General features: G+C 47.1%; 1 protein-coding gene across 1 annotated transcript in view; it reads left to right on the top strand.

Moving 5' to 3' along the window:
- ITSN2 (intersectin 2) overlaps positions 1-20,805 on the top strand; it is a 3,295,579-nt gene that overhangs the window by 476,053 nt on the left and 2,798,721 nt on the right. The window lies entirely within an intron of this gene.

Here is a 20,805-nt window from a genome sequence, read left to right as displayed (position 1 = left end):
ACTACCTGAAATTTTCTTTTTTCGAGTTTCAAACCTGAAGTCTTCTAAAGCTAAGTACCCGTTAGATCCTTTTTCTTGCTCTAACCGATGTCAGAAAAAGTTAACAATTGTCTTGCCTGTGGAAAGCAAATACCTCACAGAGATTTTCATTCTTACTGCGTCACCTGTTTAGGCCCAGACCACGACTTCCCTCGCTGTCAGTTTTGTGCCTTGTTTAAAGCCTGAACCATTCATCGTCGGGCTGTCTTTGTTGCTAAATTTTTTTGCTCTCGTTCTCCTTATTCCGAAATGGCTTCGATAAGCCATCCGACTACCGATCTTCCGAAAAACGTAAAGATAGACCGACCGCATAGGTCCAAAACTGCTGACGACGCTTCTGTTAAGCTAGTCGCCAGTCCGCCGGTACTCAGTGAGGCACCTTTGCAGTCCCTGATGCCCACTTCTGCAGATTCTCAGGCCTCTGCTGAAACTTATTTGGAGTCTGGTGTGCTGCGAGATGCTTCTTCAACTATGGAACCTGCAGATGTTTCTACCTTGGATGGGTCTGGAGCTGCTGTGCAGGCACCAGCTTCTGAGGGTGTATTCAGACCTACCGATGTTCGCATTAAACCGACAACTTTGTTTTTAGCTAAAACTACCGAGTTTCTCAGGCCCAGAGTGCGCACTACGCCTAGAAAACAGGCGACCAAAGCGCATGCTCAAGCTCCCATGCCACAAAAACGAATGCTTAGAATGGCTGAAGACCTTATTACCCTAATTAGGGGAAGCCTGCCTTCCCCTGCTAAAAGACAAAGAATTTAGTTTCATTCTGATTCTACAGACCCAGGAGTCCGATGATTCTGACCCTTCTGATTACCAGGACATACTCTTATCTACCTATGAGGATTCAGATGCAGAGAAATCCATTCCGTCTGCCTCCCCTCCAGAGGATTTTTCTTTTGGTGAAACCTTGCATACTTTGAGAGCATTTCCGCTGGGAATGCCAGGACTACCCTCAGTCCAAAAAGAGACTCGGAGAATTTTTAAAGTTGCCTCAGCACAGGTCTCTAGCTATACCCCCTGTCCTGGATATTGTAGATGATGTCTTTATGGAATCCAGTCTTACTCCAGGCACTTTACCACCATCCCCTAGAAAACCTGACAGGTTCTAGAGTACCTGATTCTCACAAATACTACTGCAGATCCAGAGACCATTTCCCAGGACCTAAAGGCATTAAGGCTACTACAGCCAAAAACCCTACCCCTTCAGACAGGGATTCCAGAGCTTTAGACAGATGGGGGTAAGAAGGTATATACCTCTGCAACTGTTGCCATCAGGGCATTAAATTGACAGTTTCACATGTTGAAGTACCAGCAACATATTATGGAACTAATTAAACAGAAAATGGTGTTACTTCCAAATTGTGCAGAGAATAAAGATTTATAAGAGTTAAGTTAGTAAGCATACTTTGCAGTGTGGCTTTGATGCCCTAGAAGCATTTTGCAGGGCTGCAGTCACTCTGTCTGTACTGAAAAGGCATGCTTGGCTAAAGGAACAAACTTGCCAGATCATGTCAAATCAAAATTATTAGACACTCCTTTAAATCAGGACCGTTTTGTTTGGCACCAAAGCAGAAGTTGTTCTTAAAATGATTGAAGAAAAAGCTAAAATCTATGCAAACTATTAAAGAATTCTTAGTGCAGCCACCTAGATTCAGTAGGCATTGGCCTTCTAAAAACTGGTCCTTTCCAGCCCCTTACAGGCCTTCTCAGTCCAAATCCAGGGGAAACAGGCCACCCAGACTACAGTCTCAGGGTATGCAAAGATCTAAACAGTGAAGTGCTCCCACCTCAAAAACAGGGAATGGTAAGCCGCCCCCTTTATGGAAAAAGTTTGCAATGACTTTTCAGTTATCCTTCCCAGCCTTGCCCAATTACTTGTGCCCCTAGGAGGAAAACTTGCCCTTCAAGCAAAAAACTGGATGTCTGAAACTCAGGACCCAGTGGGTCCTAAACATTGTTCCCCAGGGGTACAGATTCTACTTCCACTCCAAGCGGGTTTACAGACCTTCCTCCAAACCAGTGGGCAGAGGCTCAAAAGCAGGTGCTTTCCCTGCTCAACATCAGGGCTATTCAACCTGTTCCAGTAGAACAAAGGAGGCAGGGATGTTCTTCGTGTTTCCCTGTTGCAGTCATTACATTTGAGGTAATCTGCTGGCAGGTTGCCCTCAGTTGGCCTGAATTCCAAAGTCTTGGGTCCTGCATCAGTTGCTGTCTTCTCTTCCATGACAATAGGTCATCAGGGGTATAAAACATGCAGCCAACGCCATTTTCTTTAGTCTTTCTTGCCGCGTGGTGCCCGAAGCAGAAGCATTTCGCAAGTGCCGGTCGGCCGACTACTTAAATATTTCAGTTTGAATTTCAGAACCGAAGTCTTCACTAAAGCTAAGTACCCCGTTGGGGAAACTTTTTTCTTGCTTTTTGCCGATGTCAGAAAAAGTTAATTGTATTACTTGTGGGAAGCAAATACCTCATAAGGATTTCCATTGATACTGTATTCCTTGTCTAGGCCCTGATCATAACGTGCCTGGCTGTCGGCTTTGTGCTAGATTTAACCAACGCATTATTAAGCGTCAGTATATTTTTGCATCAGAGTATTTTGGAAACCGATTTAACTACCCAGAAATGTCGTCGGATAGCAATCAGACTACCGGAGTACATAAAAAACGCAAAGAAAAGGACAGAGAAAGGCAGTCGAGATCCAAAACTGACTACGAAGCTTCTCCTAAGCCAGTCGCCGGTTCGCCGGTAATCAGTGAGGTGCTTTTGCAGCCCCTGATGCCCGCTACCTTTGAGTCACAGGCATTTACCGACACCCATGTGGAGTCCGGCATGCCGCAAGATACTCAAGGTATTGGACCGATGGATGTATCTCCCTTGGATGGGTCTGGAACCGCTGAGCAGGCACCGGCTTCTGAGGGTGTATTCAGACCTCAACATTTGTATATCAAACCGACGAAAGTTGCAAAACCAAAGACAAAAGCAACTTCTAAAACTAAAAAAACGACGCATGAGCCACGTGCACAGGCCTCTATGCCTAAAAAACAGATGATCAAAATGGCTGAAGACCGTATTACCTTGATCTAGGGTACCCATCCCCCTCCAGATAAGAGGCCTAGGCAAGACACTGATTATTAGGGGTTGGGAGGATGGCCTAATGGTTAAGGTGTTTGCCTTACAAACGCAAGGTACAGGGTTTGAATCTCTCAGGGGATAATTGGCTTGGCTTAAAATGGCTCGCAAGGGCAGTTAACCTAGTACTAATCTATGTGCAATCTATGAATCTTCAGATCAGGTTTCTATTTCTTCTGATTCCTCTCCTGATCAGGAATTATCTGTACCTCCCTATGAGGATTCTGATGCTGAGGAGTCTGTTCCATCTGCATCTCCTCCTGAGGATTATTCTTTTGGAGAAACCTTGCATGCTTTGAGGGAGCATTTTCACTGGGAGAGTCAAGACTTCTCAGAATCAAAAAAGAGACTCTGGGATTTCTTTCCCCCTCAGCACAAGCCTTTAGCCATTCCCCCTGTTTTAGACATTGTGGATGATGTGTTTTTGGAGTCAAGCTTGACCCCTGACTCCTTGCCTCGGGCTCCCAGTAAGCCTGACAGATATTACAGGGTCCCTGACTCACATACATTTTTATTTAGAAACCCTGCTGCTGATCCTGAAACTATTTCACAGGGTCCAAAGGGAGTTAAGGCCTCAACAGCAAAAAAATCCTACCCCCTCTGACATAGATTCAAGGGCACTAGACAGATGGGGAAAAAAGGTTTATACCTCTGCAACCTTGGCAATCAGGGCCTTAAACTGTCAGTTTCATATGCTTAAGTACCAACAACATGTTATGGGATTGCTGAAACAGAAAATGATGTTGATTTCAGAATGTGCAGAAAATAAAGATTTGCAGGAATTATTGCATGCAGCTGAACAAGTTGGAAAGCATACTTTGCAATGTGGTTTTGATTCCTTAGAGGCCTCCTGCAGGGCCACAGTTACTGGATCTGTGATTAGGAGGCATGCCTGGTTAAAGGAGCAAAATTTTCCTGATCATGTTAAAGCTAAACTGTTAGATGCACCTTTACAGCATGATTCTCTGTTTGGTATTAAGGCAGAAGAGGTTTTAAAGATAATGGAAGACCACGCTAAGTCTATGCAAACTATTAAAGACTTACAAGTGCAGCCACCAAGATTTAGTAGACACTGGCCTACAAAAAAATTGGCCCTTTTCTGTGTCAGAGCTCAAAGGGGCAAATCCAGACGCCCTAAGGGTTCCAGATACCAGGCACAAGATTCATACAGGTCAAAGCAATGGGGCGCCTCCACCTCCAAAGCTGGAGGAGATAAAGCGCAAACTTACAGAAAGCAATCCCAATGACTTCCCTCTACCTACACCAAGCACTTATCTTTTGGCAGCACCCACAGGGGGATAATTAACACTTTTTGCTCAAAATTGGCAGTTAATAACCCATGACAAGTGGGTACTAAACATCATATCACAGGGATACAGATTCCATTTCCACACTCTGCCTATGGCGAATGGTTGGCCAGATCTGACAAAAAATCAATGGGCAGAGGCACAGAAACAGGTTACGTCCCTCATGGATATGGGGGCCATTCAGACAGTACCAAAACAGGAAAAAGGACAAGGTTTGTACTCAAGACTGTTCTTGGTACCAAGAAAGGACAAGGCCTGGCAGCCAATACTGGATTTATCAATTTTGAACACATACCTGGACATTCCAAAATTCAAAATGCTGACTGTGCAGCAGCTTCTGCCCATGTTGGCAAGAATGCTTGGCTGGTGACTAGACCTAAGAGGCATACCTGCGTGTCCCAATAAGGCAGTCGTGCAGAAGATACCTCAGATTCAAGGCTGGCTTAATGAATTACCAATTCTCTGCACTGCCCTTTGGCTTATCTACTGTGCCCAGGGTCTTTACAAAGTGCCTGGCACCAGTAATTGCATTTTGCAGACAAAGTAGTGTACCAATATATCCTTACTTGGATGACTGTCTCATTCAAGCAGAGAACAAGGACACTCTTCTTCGACACCTGGCATTTGTGAAAAGGCTTCTAACATGCCTAGGGTACACAATAAACGAAAAGAAATCACAACTGGTACAGTCTCAAAAGATAACATTGCTGGGTGCAAGCTTGGATACAACTGCCCAGATGGCTTATCTCATGCCAGACAAGCAAAGGCAACTGACTGCTTACTTCAGACTGATGGCAACAAACACCTAGTCTTCTGCAAGGCAAATTCTGCGGCTCTGGGCTTCATGGCATCCTGCATCCTACTAATTCCATATGCAAGACTGCATATGAGGAAACTTCAATGGTACCTAAAAAGTTTATGGAGTCAACATTCACACAGTCTGGAAACAATGAATCTGAAGTAGTTAACCTCAGCTTTGGCCAGCTGAGAACTTGGTTATATTCAACTGGACGTATAAGAGAATTTAAGTACCTTTATCTGCACTTTTTTTTAAAAAATACAGTATTTAATTTGATTTAAACTGTGTATGAAGGAGTGTTGAAGGAATATTTAACTGAAGTTATTCTGCTCTTCAGTAACTTGAACTGAAGCTAGTGTTGGCTGAATTTTGTTATTTGCTAGTAATTACAGGTGTGGGGGTAGCCACATTCTTTGATTTCCTGTCCTTGCATATTTAACTGGTGCATGTGAAATAATTCCTGCTTTAAAACCTCAGCTTTGGCCAGCTAAGAACTTGGTTATATTCAACTGGACGTATAAGATAATTTAAGTACCTTTATCTGCACTTTTTTTTTTAAAAAATACAGTATTTAATTTGATTTAAACTGTGTATGAAGGAGTGTTGAAGGAATATTTAACTGAAGTTATTCTGCTCTTCAGTTATTCCCACCCACCTGCCCTGTTTTTGTTTTGGTGTTAATCTTAGTGGCATTGAAACTGCCCGCCCCTCAGCCTGCCTCTGGGCCCATCTCATTTGCTCACTCAACTGAGCGCAGTGAGATCATATTCTGATTTCAGGCACTCCTACTGTGTACAAAGAGAGCATCTGGGAAATAGAAAAAAAATTAAGCTTATTTCCTGCCTTTCTTGTTAAGTTGTATAGACTATTTGTAGGCTTCTGAGCCCCCAAGCCCTTCTGTGTTTGAGGGAAGCCTTCTAGCTTGTTTTTTTTTCTTATAACTAGCCAGTTTTCTAGTTTCAGCACTCAAATCTGTTTCTTTGATCTCAGCACTTGGTCAGGAAAAAAAAAAAAATCATCTGTTTTTACTGTACTTGTCTTTCTACCTACTTCTTTTTACTTTTGCATCATCTTAAAAATACTCAATTGTATTTATTACTGCTTGGTGTAACTCATTCTAAGCCTTTTGGTTTAAACACTTGGGCTTCGGACCAGTTAGTTGTTTTGCACTGAGAGGGTTTGTGGTCTGCACTGTTGTGGCAGAACAGGTAGCTTACATCCTTCTAGGTTGAGAACTGCTGATTGAGGGCTCAGTGTCTGTTATTCTAAAAGTGTATTAATTCTGGTTTAAGCACTTGGGCTTTCAAGCCAGTTATTTTACATTAAGAGGGTTCGTGGTCTGCACTCTTGTGGGAGGAGAGGCTGGACTCTGCCCTTCTGAGCTGGGAATTTCTGGTTAAAGGCTTATAGTGCATGCATATCTGAACTGTTTCTTACTGAAGTTGGTGCGTCTTGTTTGCTGTGGCATAGACTGGATTCGGGCCTGCTGGATCTAGCTTTGTTTGTGTAACTTGAGCACGAATCCAGACATTCTCTAAAGTATTCAGTGGTATTTATTACTGCTTGGTTGTAACTTGATTAAAGTGTAGCCATCATTCAAGTCTTTTGGATTAAGCACTTGGGCTTCAGACCAGTTGTTTTACATTAGGAAGGTTTGTGGCAAGCACTGTGGTGGCAGGACAGGTAACTTTCATCCTTCTAAGTTGGGAACTGCTGATTGAGAGCCCAGTGTCCAAGTGTATTAGTTCTGGTTTAGGCACTTGGGCTTCAGGCCAGTTATTTTACATTAAGAAGGTTCGTGGTCTGCACTCTTGTGGGAGAAGAGGCTGAACTCTGCCCTTCTGAGCTGGGAATTTCTGGTTAAAGGTTTATAGTGCCTGAATATTTGAACTGTATCTTACTGAAATTGGTACACCTTGTTTGCTCTAGCATAGACTAGATCCAGGCCTGCTGAATCTAGCTTTGTTTATATGCTTGTTGTTTGTTTGCTTGTTATTTCCCTGGAAGCTAATTCCACCTAATACGCAACTTCTCAGCGCTTCTGTGGATCACTAGTGATATCTGCATTGCTTACTGTACTTATTTCCTTGTTTCACTTGAAAGAAAGTTTTTGCATTTAGTTACTTGTAACACATTGCACTCAAGTTACCTGGCACTTGCTCACTAAAGCAATTATATAAGTCAGCACTAAAAATTAAAAGCACTACACCCTCACTCCCCACTGGCCCTTGTTTTCAATTAAGGATTTCCCAATATTATTCTAGCATGTCCAAAGGTCAGTTGTCAATCTCCTCTCCGGTCCAGCTGGTGAATCTGGGAATCTTGAGGCAATGTTATAACTGCCTCATGTACACAGACAACCCTCTCCTCCTCCCACATAACACAAATACTTGCGAGAGATGCAGCTATTTAGCCAAACTGGAGGCTGAGCTCTCTCAACTCAGGACTGGCAAGACCAGACAGGAGGAGAAGGCAACTACACACACCACAAAACCAGCCTCACATAATGCTACCACTCCACTGAATCAAACCCATAAACACACAAAGACATACTCGGAGGCTCTGAGTAAAAATTTACCTAAACAGCAGAGGCCTCCAAAGCAGACCCCCAAACAACTGCTACCTCAAGACACTCCACAAGCAACACATAAACCACAAAAGCAGTGTGCAAAGCAGTCACAGCCCTTAAGGCCAAATACAACACCAAACATACTTGTCATAGGTGACTCCATAGTCAGACACATTGACGTCCCACTCACCAGGCTGAACAAGGAGAGGGTCACAGTAAGCTGCCTATCGGGCGCTAGAATCCGCCACATAACACAAGCACTCGGGTCACTCCACGGCAAGTACAAATATGACACAGTCATTGTCCTTGCTGGTGTGAACGACCTGAGACGTACCTCCCTGGACTACATGAAAAGAGACATAGAGGAGCTCTCTGATTATGTAGCCCAGGCAGGTATGACCCTAACCCTGAGCAGTATCCTTCCTTCACCAACAATGATGCCACAATATAGAGACAAGATGATCAGCTTTAACAATTGGCTTAATGTCTAGTGTCATTCAAAGGGGATCCAGTGTCTGTCTGCCTGGGATGACATGCTTGACAAGCCACGCTGCTTCGCAAGGGACGGCTTGCACCTGTCACCCCTGGGATTCCGGATATTGGCTAAGGCTCTTGGCACCCCATAGTGCCTTTTTAGGCAAGGCTCAAATTCTAAACCTACCACCCTAGAAAACAAAATGGGAAGAAACTGAGGGTAATGCTGCTCAATGTCAGAAGTCTAAATCTCAAAATGCACGCACTCGAGGCCCTTCTCAGTATGGAGAACATCGATGTCTGTGCTGTAACTGAAACCTGGCTCAAGGCTCCTGAGAGCACCCGGCACTATTAGGTTTTACCTCATATCATGCGTCCGGCCCCAAAACCCGGACCACACCACAAAAGGAGGGGTGTATCCATATTCATAAAAGATACCCACACCTCCAGGTTGGTGGCAACGCAAGCTCGGAAACCATCCAGGTGCAACTAACCATAGGCAAAACTGCTCTACAAATTGTAGCATGCTACAGGCCACCCTCTCAAACTCAGGAACCCCACACAGCCTTCCTGAAGACACTGGAGGGTATAAATGTATCTCCAAACACCATCATATTGGGTGACTTCAACTACCCGAATATAGACTGGGAACATTACTCAAGCCCTAACTTTCTAGCCCAACGGTTCCTGGAGTTCATAAATTCAAATGCCATGGAACAGCTAGTCACTGTTCCCACGAGAGGAGAAAATATACTAGATCTCATTGTCAAAAACATGGGGACAAAATGCTCCACACGAAGTATATCCCTCATTGGTGAGATCTGATCATAAACTAATCTCACTGGAAATCCACATCCGCCCCCACCCCAAACAAAAAGACCATAGTGAAGAACTTCTCTAAAGCAAACTTCACACTACTCAAGACTGGTGTGGTATCCTTCAAGGCCCCTGAGCCAGTGGAAACCACAACCCAAGCTGCGGAAGCCCTTACAAATGCCTTCTATGAACACCTCCAGGACTGCATGGATCAGGCAATCCCAAATAAAACCAAGACTCTTTCCACAAAGGGCAAACGTCCAGTCTGGTGGACCCCAGCCATTAACAAACTTTACAATAAGAGGAGAAAGCTATTACATGATAGAACAAAATCCATAAAAGGGAAGTCACCCCTGATCATTATTAGTAAACAAATACGAGCACTCATAAAATCAACTAAGGCCAATTTTGAGAGAAAAATTGCCATGGATTCAAAGGACAATCATAAGGCCTTTTTCAGCTATGTTAGGAACCTGGGTGGAAACTCCCAGATATGCTCAGAATTAGTCCAAAATGATACAGAAATCACTGAACCCACAGACATTGCCAACATACTGGCAGACAGGTTCAGTGCAAACTTCACCCCCCTCTCCCTCCCTAAAGGAGAGATAACTATCCCAGCCGAGTGTAGCCTCCCGGACATCTCAAATGCGCAGGTGAAAGCTGCTCTCTCTAAAGCTAAAAACACAGCATCAATGGGACCGGATGGTGTCCCCGGCTGTGTGCTACACGAGCTAAATGAGGAATTAAACCCGCTCATAAGGCAGCTGTTCAATCTCAGCCTTACCACAGGATACATGCCCAAGGAGTGGCGTACGGCAACTGTGGTCCCACTCCACAAAGGCGGCGCCTCTACGGACCCTGGTAATTACCGCCCCATAAGCTTAACAAGTCTAGTCTGCAAAGCTATGGAGAGGATCATAATGCAGCTCATAAACAAAGATGTAGGGGACTTGCAGACATTGGACCCAACCCAGTTTGGCTTTGTCAAGGGAAGATCATGCCTTTTGAACTTGGTTGACTTCTTCGAAACAGTCACCAAGGCCATTGATGAGGGAAAGGCAGTCCATACAGCCTACCTTGACCTTGTAAAGGCTTTCGACACAATACCCCACTCAGGTATTGTAGAAAAACTTACCAGCTTAAATGTAAACCCATATGTCACAAGATGGGTTGCAAACTGGCTTAAGGACAGAACCCAAAGGGTTAGAGTTGCTGGCGCTATGTCAGACTCCAAGCCGGTCACAAGTGGTGTCCCACAGGGCTCGGTCCTTGGCCCCCTATTGTTTGGCATCTACTTCTCAGAAGTACAGGCCAACATGGGAGGACTTTGGCTGACAAAGTTTGCAGACGACTGCAAACTGGGCCATAGTGGAAAGTGCATCGGACACGGATATCCTTCAGAAGGGACTCACGGAAACAGATAGCTGGTGCCAGAGCCATGGCCTGAAGTTAAACGCCAAAAATGTATAGTCATACCCTTCGGGAAAAACAAGGTAACCCCAAGCTACCATATAGGTGGCAATCCACTAAGCACAGAAGAGGTTATCAGGGACCTGGGGACCCAGGTTGACAGTGGCCTTTCTTTTGACACTCACGTTGCTAAAGTGGTTAGAAAGACCTTCTACATTGCCCACCTGATCATGAAGGGATTCACATCCAGATCTAGTGAGGTCATTGTTCCCCTGTACTCTTCACTTATCAGACCAATGATCGAGTACAATGCCCCATTCGGGATGTATCTCACCCGACATCTGCAGCAACTGGAAGAGACCCCAAAAGTTCCTCACCAAAAGGATAAAGGGACTCCAAAATCTGTCATATGCTGCCAGATTGAAGAAACTCCAGCTCTATTCAGTTGCATACCGTCTGCTCAGAGGTGACATGTGCCTGACATACAAGGCCATGTCCAACCCGGAATTAATGGACATGCTCCACCTCAAAAAATCCAAATCCACCAAAACCACTAGAGCAAGCGATTTAAACCTTAGCACGGATATAAATAGGACGTGCTGGAGGGATAGATTTATCACTCAGACTCCCTATGCTGTGGAATAAAATCCCGGTCCATGTGAGGCAGAGCACCTCGCTGACTCTGTTCAAGAGAAATCTAGACCTGTGGATGGGAGATCATAGGTTTACCCCAGGAATCATCTCTGTGTTACTGCTGGACAGAGGCACAACAAACTAATGGGCACAGTATTTTTTCATATAAGGGGTGGCGTAAGCCACAAAAATTTGGGCTAGGCTTATAAATGCCTTAGGGCAGATAGCCTAGTATAAACCTATGAACCTATGAACTTCATTTGTCAGCAACCTTTGGGAATTGGATCTGACCTCGGATCCGAGCCGGTAATCTTTCATAGCTTAGATCCGAGCTGCTAGCTCTTCCCCTTCACCCATAATCCCCTGCCCAACCCTGACTGACCTCAGATCTAGTTTGCCGCGCTTCTTGTCAGCAGCTAGGTGTTTGAGCTCCTGGTGTCGTAGGGTTGTTGTGAAAGTTTTTCAATCTTTTTATTATCCCCTTAAGTCGAGTGAGTGTTGTGTGGTCAGGTTCCCTTTTTTGACTAAAACTACCCTAGTTTATACCTCCTTTTTAGTTAAACTTACCCTCCCTCCCCTTCGCTGGTCATAGTGTTCTGTGTGTTGTGCGTTTGGGGCCTAACGAGTGGATCTTTCTTTAAAATGTCTGAGGCCCCAAAACCCATCTTTTCCAAGTGCACCGAGTGTGGCCATAAGCTCTCCCCAGCGTATGGCCACACTCGGTGTGTGCGGTGCCTTGGGGTTGAACACCTTTCCTCTGGGTGTTCCATCTGTGCGGCGTTCAACCCCAGGGCACTGAAGGACCGGAGGTCGAAGCTGATCCTAGCGGGACTTTTGCCCCCGGATTTGGCTTCGGCCTCCGGTGCTTCTGTGGCCTCCTCCCCGGTTTCGGCGGCGGCCACTCCTGCCTCTTTTCCTCCGGTCGGGACTCAAACTTCCGCTGCAGCTCCAGAGGAGAGGGAGGCCAGGAAAGAAAAAAGGAGGGAGAAGCACCACAAGCGGCGGGTCTAGGCCTCCACTTCGGGCCCCCCCCGGTAAGCGGTTTTCTTCCTCCAGGGCTTCCCGGTCTCCCCCTTCTTGGATCCGGTCTCTGTGCTTCTCACCGGGCCCCGAGGAGGAGGAGACCCGATCTCCGTCAAGGTCATCGAGGCGGCATTCCCGGCCAGCCTCTGTGGCCTCGTCGAGATAGACTCGCAGCCTTTCCGACGCAGATTTGGACCGGATGATGTGAAGGTTTCTCCAGGCCCAACTGCAGATGGGAGTGCTCCCCCCCCTCCGGGGTGGAGCTCGACACCTTTCTTTGCCCCGATAGCTCCTTCTCCGACCTGCTTCCTGGGTTCAGAGCCGGAGGTGGGTCGGCGCCAACAGTATTGGGTACTTTGGCGCCGACACTTCCCTCGAGCCTGTCGGGTCCGGGCTCTCGGAGCCATGGGCTGAGCGGCGGATCCGAGGGAATCAGTGTGTCGTCGGCTCCATCTAGGTCGGAGCACACTGGTCCGTCAGATCCGATGGCTTCGGCGCTGACCCCGATCCGTCCATCGGATCCGAGCAAGGGTCTGCTCTCGGATCCCAGAGAGAGCGGCTCTCCTTCGGCTTTCGATGTGGTGGGGAGGGCACTGTCGAGTGCTTCCAGACCCCCGGTCCTTGCTACGGCTCTGCCCCACACTCCTTCTCTGTTGGGTCTGGCTTCCATCACCCAGCCCCAGGGACAGCCTGCTTTGATATCCCAGGTCATTCCCTTGGAACAGGACGTGGCTGGTGAGACATCCTCGGACAGCCTCCCCCGAAGACGTCCCTCAGAAGCGAAAGTGCAAGAGGAGGCACGTGGACTCCCCCGTGTCCTTGACTGATGACACGGATTTGGATGAAGGGGAAGGCTGCCCTAGGTCACCCCCCGAGGATGTCTCCTTCGGAGACTTCATGGAAATGCTCAGGATAAGGGGGGGGGGGGTAGTCTGCCCCCAAGGCTTCCTCGGACGAATCTGTGTGTGTTCCTGGAGGCATTCGAAGCAGGCCCATCTACCTCTTGGGTGTCCCCTCTGCCCAACCCCTTATGGACCTTATTACCACTAGGGCGTGGAAGGAGCCGGACACTGTGGAGCCAGTCCCTAAACGCCCGGACAAGATCCTTAGTCCGCCCTTCTCGATGAGAGACCTTCTCGGTGAGGTCTCTGAACTACCTTCTCGGTGAGGTCTCTGAACTACATGGCACATGTTATTCGACTGCAGCGGGACCTTATCAAAGAGTACGCTGTGTCGCCCCCAGAGTACTCCACTCGGATGGCCACTGTCAGGTCCATATTTAACACCTGTATGCGGCTGTTGTCCCACGCCACAGAGGGAGCCGCTAGAGCCAGCGGAGCAGGCCTCGTCATGCGACGTCAGGCCTGGCTCCGGCATTGCGATTTTGCGGAACCCTTCAAGGCGTCATTTGCAAATGCCCCTTTCGATGGTTCTGCCCTGTTTGGCAAGACCGTTCACGAGACTTTGGTCCAGAGCGAAAAGGACGGGAAGACGTTGTCTGCCGTCGGAGTCTGCTTCTCTGCTCCCCAGAGGTCCTTCTCCAAGAACCAAAAGGGACAGAAGAAGATGTGGTTCCGGAAGTCGCAACAATCCCAGTCTGCTCCGGATCCCCAGTCCTTCCGTGGCAGAGGAGGACAGGGTGGACGCCACCCTAGAGGCAGTGGGGGCCTGAGGAATGGTGGGTCCAGAGAAGCTTTCACTGACCGGCCCACCCAGAGACCCTGAGGGGTTGCCCGACTGCTCCTCTCTGGAGGCAGTCGGGGGACATTTTTCGAGGCACCTGGCAGCTTGGGAGTCCATCACAACAGACCGCTGGGTGCTTCACATCATATCCAGAGGATACCAAATTCCCTTTTCTCACATCCCTCACCAACTCAAACGCCCCCCCGATGTCCCACCCGATCAGAGGGAGGCTGCAGCTGCGGAAATTCAACAGCTCTTAGGAAAAAGAGCCATCCAACATGTTCCCCCAGACCAGTTTGGATCGGGTTACTACTCCAGGTTCTTTTTGGTGCCAAAAAAGACAGGGGACCTAAAGCCTATCCTCGACCTCTCCCTCCTGAACCTGTCAGTAACCAAAGAGAAGTTCCGTATGGTCACTCTTCAATCCATTCTCCCCCTGTTGCGGGAGAGCGACTGGATGTGCTCGATAGACCTCAAGGATGCGTATTACCACATTTTGATGGACAAACGATCCAGGAGGTTTCTCCGCTTCCGGCTAGGAGCCAGTCATTATCAGTTCAGGGTCCTTCCCTTCGGTCTCACCTCAGCCCCCAGGGTGTTCACCAAGGTATTATCAGTGATAGCGGCCCACCTGAGGCTCCAGGGAATGCAGGCATTTCCATACCTAGACGACTGGCTCCTGACCGCCTCAACAAGGCATCTACTCTACTCAGCCAGGAATTACTTCTCCACCTTGCTCCCCGGCTGGGGATCACCATCAACACGGACAAATCCTTTCTCAACCTGACTCAGGTGATGGACTTTATCGGGGCCAGATTAGACACTAACAACTTACTAGCCTTCTTAACCACCAAGCGACTTCACACCCTGAGTCTACATGTGCGGACCATTTTACTATCATCGGCTCCCCCGGCGGGATTGGTCCTGAGGGCGCTGGGCTCCATGGCGACCGCAATTACCCTGCTCCCCATGGCTCACCTGAACATGAGGGTTTTGCAGTGGGCTCTCCAAGTCCAATGGTCCTTCCGTCGATACCCTCTGTCACCCCATTCCCCTCAGCAAGGCTTGCAAAAGGGCTCTTGCATGGTGGTTGCAGTCACCGGACCTCCAAGCGGGACGCCCTTTCCCCATGGCCCCTCCACTTGCCATGGTGACCACGGACACCTCTCGCCTCGGGTGGGGGGGCATTATGCGGGCAGGACGGTCCCACGATACAGAGACCTCATTGCATATAAATGTTCTAGAGATGAGGGCAGTGCTGTTGTCGTTGCAAGCACTTCAGAGCCTTCTTCCTACAGGAACAGTTGCAGTTCAGTCAGACAACATGTCTGTGGTCTGGTACATCAACAAACAGGGGGGAACCAGGTCCTACCCACTCTATCGAGAAGCTATGAGAGTGTGGGAATGAGTGATCTCCACCAACTGCTTTCTTATTGCAACGCACATTCCGGGATGGTCCAACATCCTGGCGGACAAACTCATCGCACCATACTGTCTCCTTACGAGTGGTCTCTCAATCCCCAGGTAGCGAAGCGGATATTTGCCGTATGTGGACGACCCTGTTGCGATCTCTTCGCCTCTCCTTCAAATACGAAATGCAACAGCTACTTCGCTCTAATTCCCCCCGCCGGGGAATCCCCGAGAGACGCTCTGGTGCATGCTTGGCCTCCCGGTCTACTCTATGCTTACCCCCCTCTACCTCTGATGCTGAAGCTTCCACAGAAAGCCAGTCAGTCGGGGAGCAAAATGATCCTCATTGCCCCATTCTGGCCTCGTCAAGCTTGGTTCCCTTACCTCTGGTCTCATCTGGTGAATCCGCCTTGGATTCTAGATCCCCTCCCGGATCTGATTTCCCACCCCCTAGGCCTCCCAGTCCCGAACCTGGACAATCTCAAGCTTACGGCTTGGTTGCTCCAGTTCCACTCGTAGCTAGGACTCCCGGTATCTCTTCCCCAGTTAAAGCTATCCTAGTAGCAGCACACAAGCCTTCTACTAGGAAAGTCTATAGTAGTAAATGGAGACGTTTCGCTATTTGGGCTGAGCGTCAGAACCTCGACCCTTTCACAGCTCCGTTGCCGTTTTGGATTTCCTTTCAGGGCTTTTTCATCAGGGGGCTAGCTGTTCCACAGTCAAAGTTCAACTAGCAGCTATCTCTCATTACCACGTGGGACATGAACTGGGTCCTTTGATCACCACGAAGTTATGTAAGACCTTTCTGAAGGGCACCTTCCTACTCAGACCTCCAATAAAGGAAGTAGTGCCTCCCTGGGATTTGACTTTAGTACTTCAGGCCTTGACAGCTCCCCCCTTTGAACCTGCAGCTTCAGCTGATCTCAAACATTTGTCATGGAAAACAGCCTTTCTCGTCGCTATTACTTCAGCTAGGAGGGTCTCTGAACTTCAAGCCCTATGTGTAAAACCTCCTTACTTGACCTTCCACAAGGATAGGGTTTACCTCAGGACCAATCCCTCATTCCTTCCGAGGCAAATATTAACCAATCCATTAATCTGCCAGTTTTCTTTCCTGAATACCAGAACAAAGGAGAATACAAACTACATTCTTTAGATGTGCATAGACAGCTACGTTTTTACATTCATAGAACGGCTGGTCATAGACAATCCGACCAGTTGTTCATCTCCTTTGCCAAATTTAACTTGGGTAAATCTGTGTCGAATGTCACCTTATCGAGGTGGATTTCGCAATGCATCCTTTTGGCTTATGAAAGTTCTGGCAGGCCCGAACCTCAGGGAGTCCGTGCCCACTCTACTCGGTCCATGTCTACTTCTGCTGCCTTTTGGTCTAGAGTACCCCTGGATGATATTTGTTCAGCAGTCACTTGGGCTTCACCTCATACCTTCATCAACCATTATAAATTGGATATTATCTCTAGAAGGAGAGCATCCTTTGGCTCTGCAGTGCTCCGGAACATCCTTCCATGAAGGCCGCCCAAGGTCCAGGTAGCTGGGGACTCTGTCCCAAAGGTTGCTGACAAATTAAGTTAACTACTTCAGATTAAGAAGTTTTGTACTCACCATAATGTTCCATCTGAGTAGGTAAACTTCATTTGTCTGCAACCGTCCCACCCTCCTTCCCCCTGACCTTCGGATGTTATTTGGCCAGAGGTTTTACTCTGCCCTTTAAGGAAGGTAGTTTCCTTTCTCAGCCTTATTGGTTATGGGCAAACTTGATCTGAGGTCAGTCAGGGTTGGCAGGGGATTATGGGTGAAGGGGAGGAGCTAGGAGCTCGGATCTAAGCTATGAAAGATTGCCGGCTCGGATCCGATTCCCAAAGGTTGCAGACAAATGAAGTTTACCTACTCAGATGGAACGTTATGGTGAGTACATAACTTCTTATTCCTCTCATTCCAAGCTTGCAACAGGAGTTTCTATGATGGGCAAAGGCATGTCACCAAAACATGGGACTGCCCTTCACTCTACCTGCTGCCAGCCAAATCTTAACAACAGACTCATCAGATTATGCCTGGGGGGCCCACATGGCAGGAAGATGCATTCAAGACTTATGGACACCCAAACAAATGCATCTACATATCAACCAGAAAGAGATGCTAGTGGTTCAAAATGCCATAACAGCCTTCAAGGACTTACTTCATCCAGGGCAACTACTGATAAAGATGGACAACACCACAGTTATGTGGTGTATAAACAAGCAAGGGGACACACACTCATACCCCCTATGCAGATTAGCCATGGCACTGTGGGACACAGCTTTGACCTACCAAATATATCTTTAAGCTCAATTCCTGCCAGGAAAACAAAATACTCTAGCAGACGATTTAAACAGAAACCTTATGGATCCTCACGAGTGGAAACTAAATCCACAAGTCTTCAGCATGATAACAGAGAAATGGGGGAGCCCAGACATAGATCTATTTGCCTCTCCTCAAAATTATCAATTGAAAGATTCTGTACAAGAATTTATCACAGACAAGCATGGAAAGTGGACGCCCTATCCTTCAGTTGGAAAAACCTATCAGTTTACGTCTTTCTTCCTCTTCTACCCAAGGTCCTCCTAAAAGTTAGACAGTAGAAGCCAAAGATGGTATTAATTGCCCCCGGACTGGCCCCACCAATACTGGTACCCAGTCCTAAGGAACTTGGCTCAATACCCAGCTTGGACCTTGCCTCAGAAGACCTCAACTACTGTCCCAACAAAACAATCAGATCCTGCACAATCAACTACAGACTCTGAACCTGGCAGCATGGCTAATCATGTAGTCATACAAACCACACCTCTCAGTAAAGCTGTGATGGATGTAATTTTGGAAGCCAGAAGGCCTAGTACTAGAAAATCTTATGCTGACAAATGGAAGAGATTCTGTGCTTGGAATCAAGCACTAGGAACTGATACAGCAGAACCAAATATTCCTCAGATATTACAATACTTAACTGAGATGCTTGACAAAGGCATATCTTTCTCATCAATCAGAATCCATGCCTGTACCATTTCGGCTCATTACAATACAGAGCCACCAATCTTTTCTCATCCTTTTCTAAAGCAGTATCTTAGAGGAGCCAAAAATTTACGGCCTCCTAGAACATCACCATTACCACCGGCATGGGACTTCAATTATGTGTTGGAAAAGCTCACCCTGCCTCCATTTGAACCAGCTGCTACCGCTGATCTAAAGTTCTTTTCATGGAAAACAGCTCTGCTACTAGCAATTACTTCAGCAAAAAGAGTTTCAGAGCTACAGGCCCTCATGGCTGTAGAGCCTTTTATCATATTTTACCCAGATAGGGTGTCTCTGAGGACAAATCCTACTTTTATGCCTAAGGTGGTTTCCAGTGTGGCTCTTAACCAAACTATTCATCTGCCAACTTTTTATCCAAATCCACAGAACAAGGGGGAGAGAATTTTGCATTCCTTGGACGTACACAGACAACTAAGATTCTACTTGAGCAGGACAAAAGCTCTAAGAAAAACTGAGCAATTACTAGTGTCATATGCTGCAGGATCATAAGGAAACGCTATTTCAAAGCAGACAATTTCAAAGTGGATAAGCCACTGCATCCGTTTCTGCTACTTACACCATGGTAAACCTGTGCCCAAGGGCATTAGGTCTCATTCCACCAGAGCTGCAGCTACTTCAGCAGCCTTTCTCAGAGGAGTACCAACCAAAGACATTCTAGAGGCTGCTACTTGGAGTTCTGTTCACACCTTTACAAAGCATTACCATTTGCCTCTCTACTCTAGGTCCAGGGCAGGCTTTGCTGCTGCAGGGCCTTATAGCCGCACCTAATGCTGTTTAGCTCCAGCCTCCCAACCATAGCTTTGGGATTCTGACCAAATGTAATGACTGCAACAGTGAAACATGAAGAACATAGTACAGTTGTGTACACTTACCATAAATGTAGATGTTCGAGTGTATTCACTGTTGCAGTCCAGGTTACCCTCCCGCCATCCCCCTGTCATTCTGAAGTTTATCTTTCCTTCTCTATCTTCTACAACCTGTGTGGTGTATTTGCTTGTAGATGAAGGTAAAGTTTATATTGATGCATGTATATAGATGTATAGATATATTTTTGCTACCTTTTTGGGGGCACCTGACATCGAGGGCTAGAAAAATTAAAGAAAATGGCGTTGGCTGCATGTTTTATACCCCTGACGACCTGACGCCATGGAAGAGAAGACAGCAACTGACGCAGGACCCAAGACTTTGGAATTCAGGCCGACTGAGGGCAAACTGCCAGCAGATTACCCCAAATGTAATGACTGCAACAGTGAATACACTCAAACATCTACATTTATGGTAAGTGTACACAACTGTACTTTTCTACTCCAGACTTTTCCTGGTGCCCAGAAAAGAGTGCTCTTCACGCCCAGTCCTGGACCTTTCAATTTTCAACACCTTTCTGGTGGTCCCAAAATTCAAGATGCTTACCCTGCAACAGCTTCTCCCTATGCTAGCCAAGGATTCCTGGTTAGTCACTCTAGACTTAAAAGAAGCTTATCTGCACATCCCCATAATGGAGTCATGCAGGAAATATCTACACTTCAGGGCAGGCTCTATGCACTGTCCATTCTCTGCTTTTCCCTTTGGCTTATCTACTGCACCCAGAGTATTCACAAAGTGCCTGGCTCCAGCTATTGCATATTTCAGGCAGAGAAATATCCAAATTTTCCCATACTTGGACGATTGCATGATTCAGGCAGGCAGTCAGGATTTGCTACTTCAGCACCTGGCATTTGTAAAAAACCTTTTCACTTCATTAGGGTACACCATCAACGAAAATAAATCACAACTGATGCCCAGTCAAAAGATTGTATTCCTGGGAGCAAGCTTGGACACAACTTTCTAGATGGCATTTCTCACTCCAGAAAAATAGGTCTATCTGACCAACTACTTCAAACAACTGGCCACCAGAACCCAGCTGTCTGCAAGGAAAATACTGCAAGCCCTAGGGTTCATGGCCTCATGTATTCTGCTAATTCCATAATGCAAGACTGCATATGAGGAAACTTCAATGGTACTTAAAAAGTCTTTGGTGCCAACATTCTCAGGACCTGGAAACAATCATTCCAATCATACCTTGTCTAAGGGCAGAGTTCCTTTGGTGGGCAGAAGCATGCAACCACAACAAGGGACTGCCTTTCACTCAACTCCTTGCCCCCGCAAACCCTGACTACAGATGCATCAAACTATGCATGGGGGGCTCACATGGCAGGCAAATGCATTCAGGGCCACTGGAGCCCAGGCCAAATTGTCCTGCACATCAATCAAAAAGAGATGCTAGCTGTACAGAATGCTCTGACAGCCTTCAAATACCTAATCCTTCCAGGACAACTGCTGATAAAAACAGACACCACCACCATTATGTGGAACATAAACAAGCAGGGGGAAACCCATTCTTACCCACTGTGCAGGTTAGCCATGGCCCTGTGGAACACAGCCTT

This window comes from Protopterus annectens, chromosome 2.part1, assembly GCF_019279795.1.
Source record: "Protopterus annectens isolate FY-2018-M chromosome 2.part1, PAN1.0, whole genome shotgun sequence".
NCBI lineage: Eukaryota > Metazoa > Chordata > Ceratodontiformes > Protopteridae > Protopterus > Protopterus annectens.
This window is presented reverse-complemented; position numbering and strand designations above follow the sequence as displayed.